The sequence below is a fragment of the Arvicola amphibius genome, chromosome 8 (genome assembly GCF_903992535.2).
Source record: "Arvicola amphibius chromosome 8, mArvAmp1.2, whole genome shotgun sequence".
In the NCBI taxonomy this organism is placed as follows: domain Eukaryota; kingdom Metazoa; phylum Chordata; class Mammalia; order Rodentia; family Cricetidae; genus Arvicola; species Arvicola amphibius.
Genome location: NC_052054.1, coordinates 69,378,871 through 69,385,355, shown reverse-complemented (window position 1 = coordinate 69,385,355; position 6,485 = coordinate 69,378,871). Strand labels below are relative to the sequence as shown.

Genomic DNA, 6,485 nt, shown 5'->3' with positions numbered 1-6,485 from the left:
CCTTTCTTCACTACAATGACAATCCTGAGACTTGGGGAAGAGTTTGCATTCAGAACGACAGCCCTTCACATACACCCTGTCAGGATCAGACAGAGACATGGGGATTCCTCAAGCTGCAACCCCACCACCCTCTCCCTTCCCATCCTCACAGGTTCTCAAGACATGCTCCTCTGGCCTAATTGCCTCTCAGCAGCCTCTTGGTGCCAGCCCCAGGCAGAGCTGGCTATAGTATAAGGCTAAAGGGACAAAGCCTGGCTCTGGGTAGTACGTCTGCTCAAGCTTATAAATCTTCAACTGCACCCTTGCCTATGGACTTGAACCTCAGTAATCCTTGTGTGGCCACAAGCAAGGGAGTCAGATATGAAGTGCACAGTAGCTGTCTGTGGCCAGTGATGATAGGACTGGAACTCCAGAGTAAAGCTCCCAGGTGGCTGTCACTATGTCACCTGCAGACACAGTGACATTATCTGTAATGAGAGTCTGGGGTGTTTACAGAAGAGAAAGCACTCAGGTGCCAGGTGCAAGGATTCAGTAGTAGCTGATGGTGATTAAGGGGGCGGGGCAGAGGGAGTTCAGGAACAAACAGGATGTTTTGCCAGAAAATGCCAGCTGTCCTCAATATGAGCCCTAGGAGGAGAGGTAGACCTGTGGCCCTACAATGGCGCCCTATCTGAGGTGAGTAATATTTTTCCATGTTTTCCTAGGAATAATGTCACATAACAACACACCATAGAATGCACATGGAATCTGAGGATGAGTTCAAAGGTCCTGAACTAACTGACTTGGTAGTGGAAATGTCAAAACATCTGTGCTAGCTAGTTTTCTGTTAGCATAAAATAGTCATCTGAGCGGAATCACCATGGTGGCTGGGACCCTGTACACATATCCTGAAAACTGGAGAGCCTTCAAGGCCCTCATTGCTGCTCAGTACAGTGGGGCTCAGGTCCGCGTGCTCTCCGCACCCCCCCACTTCCACTTTGACCAAACCAACCGCACCCCTGAATTTCTCAGAAAATTTCCTGCTGGCAAGGTTCCAGCATTTGAGGGGGATGATGGATTCTGTGTGTTTGAGAGCAATGCCATCGCCTATTATGTAAGCAACGAGGACCTGCGGGAAGTACTCCAGAGGCAGCAGCTCAGGTGGTGCAGTGGGTGAGCTTTGCTGACAGTGATATCGTTCCTCCAGCCAGCACCTGGGTGTTCCCCACCTTGGGCATCATGCACCATAACAAACAGGCCACTGAAAATGCAAAAGAAGAGGTGAGGCGAATCCTGGGGCTGCTGGACACTCATTTGAAGACAAGGACTTTTTTGGTGGGTGAGCGAGTGACTCTGGCTGATATCACAGTTGTCTGTACCCTTCTGTGGCTCTACAAGCAGGTCTTAGAGCCTTCTTTTCGCCAGGCCTTCCCCAATACCAACCGATGGTTCCTCACCTGCATTAACCAGCCCCAGTTCAGGGCAGTCTTGGGGGAGGTGAAGCTGTGTGAGAAGATGGCCCAGTTTGATGCCAAGAAGTTTGCAGAGAGCCAGCCTAAAAAAGATACTCCAAGGAAAGAGAAGGGTTCACGGGAAGAGAAACAGAAGCCCCAGGCTGAACGGAAAGAGGAGAAAAAGGCAGCTGCCCCAGCTCCTGAGGAGGAGATGGATGAGTGTGAGCAGGCACTGGCCGCTGAGCCCAAAGCCAAGGACCCCTTTGCTCACTTGCCCAAGAGTACCTTTGTGTTGGATGAGTTCAAGCGTAAGTACTCCAACGAGGACACCCTCTCCGTGGCGCTGCCATATTTTTGGGAGCACTTTGATAAGGACGGCTGGTCCCTGTGGTATGCTGAATATCGCTTCCCTGAGGAGCTCACCCAGACTTTTATGAGTTGCAACCTCATCACTGGCATGTTCCAGCGATTGGACAAACTGAGGAAGAATGCCTTTGCTAGTGTCATCCTCTTTGGAACCAACAACAGCAGCTCCATTTCCGGCGTTTGGGTCTTCCGAGGCCAAGAGCTTGCCTTTCCGCTAAGTCCAGATTGGCAGGTGGACTACGAGTCATATACATGGCGGAAACTGGATCCTGGTAGCGAGGAGACCCAGACCCTGGTTCGAGAGTACTTTTCCTGGGAGGGGGCCTTCCAGCATGTGGGCAAAGCCGTCAATCAAGGCAAGATCTTCAAGTGAACATGTCTTGCCGTCACCTAGCTGCCTGCACCTACCCTTTAGGGGAGATGGGGGTCATTAAAGGAAACTGAACATTGAAAAAAAAATAGTCATCTGAAAGGAGAAAACCTCCAAAGAGAAAACGCCTCTGCAAGACTGGGCTGTAGTGCGTTTTCTTAGCGATTGATGGGGGAGCCCATTGTGGGTGGTGCTACTCATGGACTTTCCGTCCTGGGTTCTATAAGAAATCAGGCTGAGCAAGCCGTGTAGCAAGCCTTGGCCTCTGTATCAGCTCCTTCATATAACATCAGGTGTTGTATAGGACTCCTGGAGAGTTTTCTCATTTGCTTATGCATGCACATACACATACACAACACACACAGAATGAAGTCCAACTTAGTGAACCATGAGTTTTATTGGAGTTACTTACAGGAGCAGAAATTACTCAAAGACAGCTCTATCACCAAAGCCCATCCCAGCATGTGCAACAGTTCACAAAGCCGGGAACCTGGAGCACACCACACAGCCTGCAAATAATTCAACAGGTTGGAAAGTGTCCATTCCAAGTGCCTCAGTTACTCTAAACCTCTTAAAGGCAGGTGGTCTGGTCTCAGTCTTTGAAGTTCAGTTTACCTAGGAGTTTTCTTTTCTTTGTTTGCTTGTTTGTTTTTGCTTATGTTTTTGTTTTGCGAGCCAGAGTTTAGCTGTAGTTTTAGAGCCTGTCCTGGAACTAGCTCTTGTAGACCAGGCTGGCCTCGAATTCAGGCCAGCCTGAGATCTGCCTGCATCTGCCTCCCAAGTGCTGGGATTAAAAGTGTGCACCACCACCGCCCAGCCTCCCAGCTTGCTTTTAATCATGGTGTTTCATCACAGTAATAATCATGCTAACTAAGACTACAGCATACTGGATTTGAATTATGTTTATTACTGGCTCCTTTTAACTAGCCAAGAACTTGAAACACAAAAAGCAGAGCAGAAATATTGTTAAAACCTATATATAGTCTTGGGGCTGAAGATATGGCTTAGTAGTTAAAGAGGACTTGCTCTTCCAGAGAGTCTGGGTAGTTTCCAGCACCCATGTTGGGCTGCTCACAACCACCTGTCACTTCAGTTCCAAGAGATTCCACCCCTTCTTCTGATTTGTGTGGAAAACTACACATATGTGGTGCTTACAAACATAACAGGAACACACACATCAATCACAAATCTTATATTTTTAAACACAGTCTTGACCAGGACGGTAGCAAATGACTTTAATCTGAACACTGGGGGAGCAGAGACAGGTGAATCTCTGTGAGTTCCAGACTAGGCCAATCCACACAGAAAGTTCCAGGCCAGGTCTAGGCAGAGTTACATATGGAGACTCTGTCTCAAAGTAGGGGAGGGAGAAGTCTTACCAGAAAAGGGGTGAATTGAAAATTGTGGATAAATCAGTGGTTGTAAAACACATTTGCTCCATGTTTACTATTTAAAGAGAGGTCAAGCAATCTGGGCAGTGGTAGTGCATGACTATCGACTATCCCAGCACTTGGGAAGCAGAGGCAAGCAGAGTTCTGTGAATGTGAAGCCAGTCTGCTCTACAAAGTGGGTTCCACAACAGCCAAGGCTACATAGTGAGATACAGTCTAAGTAGGTGTATGGGGTGGCGGAGGGGGGCGACAAGTGTCTCACTAGAACAATATAAATTATGTCTTGAGAGTATCTCAGAAAATGGCCAGGCACCACTCATCACTGGCTCAAAAGTATGAAAGGCTGACCCTTTCCTTTGGGAAGGAACTCCCTAGTTGAACAGAGCCACCACCTAGTAAAATGTTTACCCAGGATTCAGTTCAGGATATTCAGCTCCTCCAGTGCTCAAAGGTAGCTACAACCACAGTTCAAGAAGGTTATGGCATTGCTCCATGTTTGCAATACCAATATCAGATACATGATATTGGTATTGCAAACATGCAGAATGCAAGTCCTGAAGACTCACAACCAGATTTCAAAGGGTGATAGCTTGGGAGTTCGGGCAATGTATAGTAGGGTCAGAGTCCCTATGTGCAGCTCTAGAGAGATTTGCAGGCTTCCAAAGGCAAGACCCTGGGGCTGAAGAAATGGCTCAGGGGTTAAGAGTACTTGTTGGGGGTAGAGGAGCTGGAGAGTTGGCTCAGGGGTTAAAAGCACTTGTTGTGAAGAACCTGGGCTCAATTCCCAGCACCCACATGGAGGCACACTACCTCCTCAGGTACCAAGTATGCATGTGGTGCACAAATGTACATGCATGTGAAACACTCAACCACATAAAAGAGGAAAAACAACTCTTAGGCAGTGGTGGCGCACACCTTTAATCTCAGCACTCAAGAGGCAGAGACAGGTGGATCTCTGTGAGTTCGAGGCCAGCCTGGTTTACAGAACCAGTTCCAGGACAGGCTCCAAAGCTACAGAGAAACCCTGTCTCAAATATATATATATATATATATATATATATATATATATATATATATATATATATTGCTTTGGAGCCTGTCCTGAACTAGTTCTTATAGACCAAGCTGGCCTCAAACTCACAGAGATACTCCTGCCTCTACCTCTACCTCCTGAGTGCTGGGATTAAAGGCATGTGCTACCACCACCCAACTAAGAAAAAAAGTACAAGGCTGAAAAGATGGTTCAGTGGTTAAGAGCACTGACTGTTCTTTCAAAAGACCCAGGTTCAATTCTCAGCACCCACATGGTAGCTCAATAACTATCTATAACTCTAATTCCAAGGGATCAGTCATCCTCACAGACATACATGTAGGCAAAACAACAATATACATAATAAATAAATAAATAAATCCTTTTTTTAAAAAAAGTACTTGCTCTTGTAAAGAACCTAGGTTTAGTTCCTAACACTCACATGCTGGTTCACAACTATCCACAGCTCAAGCGCCAGGGGATCCTCTCACCTCTGAGGGCCTCTTGACCCCCTAAGGCACCAGGCTCTCAAGGTTACACATAAGCTCGCATACACAATAAATAGATGTGTCTTAAAAAAATCAGAAACAATTGAGGCTATGAGTACTGTTAAACAGAAAGAAAAGAAGCCAGAACTCAAGGCTGCTTTCCTCAGGAAGTAGTTTGCTGTATTGGTCATCCGGCTTTGTATCAAAGGCTAGAGACACAAGTGCTATAGGGTTGAGGTTTTGTACATTTTTGTCTCCCGTATATGCCTATATGCATTTTGATTGGATGCTTTAAATTACTAGACAGTAATGGCTGGAATGAGAAAAGAGGGCAAAGAGAGGGGCTACCGGAGAGATGTGATCAGTTTGCTTGGCCACAGGAGGGCACTGAGCAACCTACATGTACATACATGAACCAGGAAACTGTGCCTCTCTTCCCCCTACCACAAAAGAGCAATGTGTGATTCCCTAAGGGTAAAGACCCCAAGATGTTGGTGATGGCAAGAACACAACGCATGGTATGACTGCTGAGAAAAGACGCAGGCTGCAAACAGAAAGGCCCTATGGGTAGGGGCTGCCCAGGACCACTGGAGCTCAGATCAAACCAACGCAATGTACTGGACATGATGCTACAAGACTTGTTTTTCTTGTTAGGGTCTAGCCTCACTCTGTTTCACTGCTTCAGTCCTGGAGTGGTGTTAATATTCATTACCCAACAACAGTCCGTATTACTGTATCTCTACTCTCCGTCTTTTCTCCCTACTTACCTTTCTATTCATGTCGGTCTCTAGAATCTCGATGTCTCACCTTCCTAATCCCAATCCCTTTCTGTTTCTCTCTTCCTCTCGCTAAATTTTCTGACATGCCTCAGGTCCAAATGCTCTGACTCTAATGAATGAAACTCTTCCTTTCATTCAGACCTGTATCCCTGTGTGTGTTCACTTATATTCACTATTACTCCCTCCTTGCATTCAGTCGTTCCACCCTCACAATCTTCGGTCCCTTTTGCCCCTCTTGCTCCCGACTCTGTGTGCGGGTATATCTGCCACCCTAATTCCTTCCTTCATAACTATCTCGTTGGGTATTTGGTGTCCCTGTCCCCTTCCCATTCCCTCACCACAGAACCGGACAGCCTTTCCCAAACCAGGTAGTCTGGGCATTACCCGGGAAACCACCAGATTTGGTCTCCCGGTTACCGTGGAGCTCTGCTCAGTCCCACCCAGGTCCGGTAATGCTGTGCTTGCACACACGGAGTACCCTGCCGACTACGACTCCCAGAAAGCCTCTAGCTGAACGTTTTTCTCCGCAGCTCAAGAGGTTGTCGAGGGGGCGCCCCTCCTGAACCGGGGTTGCCATGGAGACGAGGAGGCTGACGGCGTCCTAGTGAGAACGGTGATTGGTGCAGAA

General features: G+C 47.4%; 1 pseudogene; it reads left to right on the top strand.

Moving 5' to 3' along the window:
• Positions 1-859: 859 nt before the first annotated feature.
• LOC119821112 lies at positions 860-2,205 on the top strand (annotated as a pseudogene).
• Positions 2,206-6,485: the final 4,280 nt, after the last annotated feature.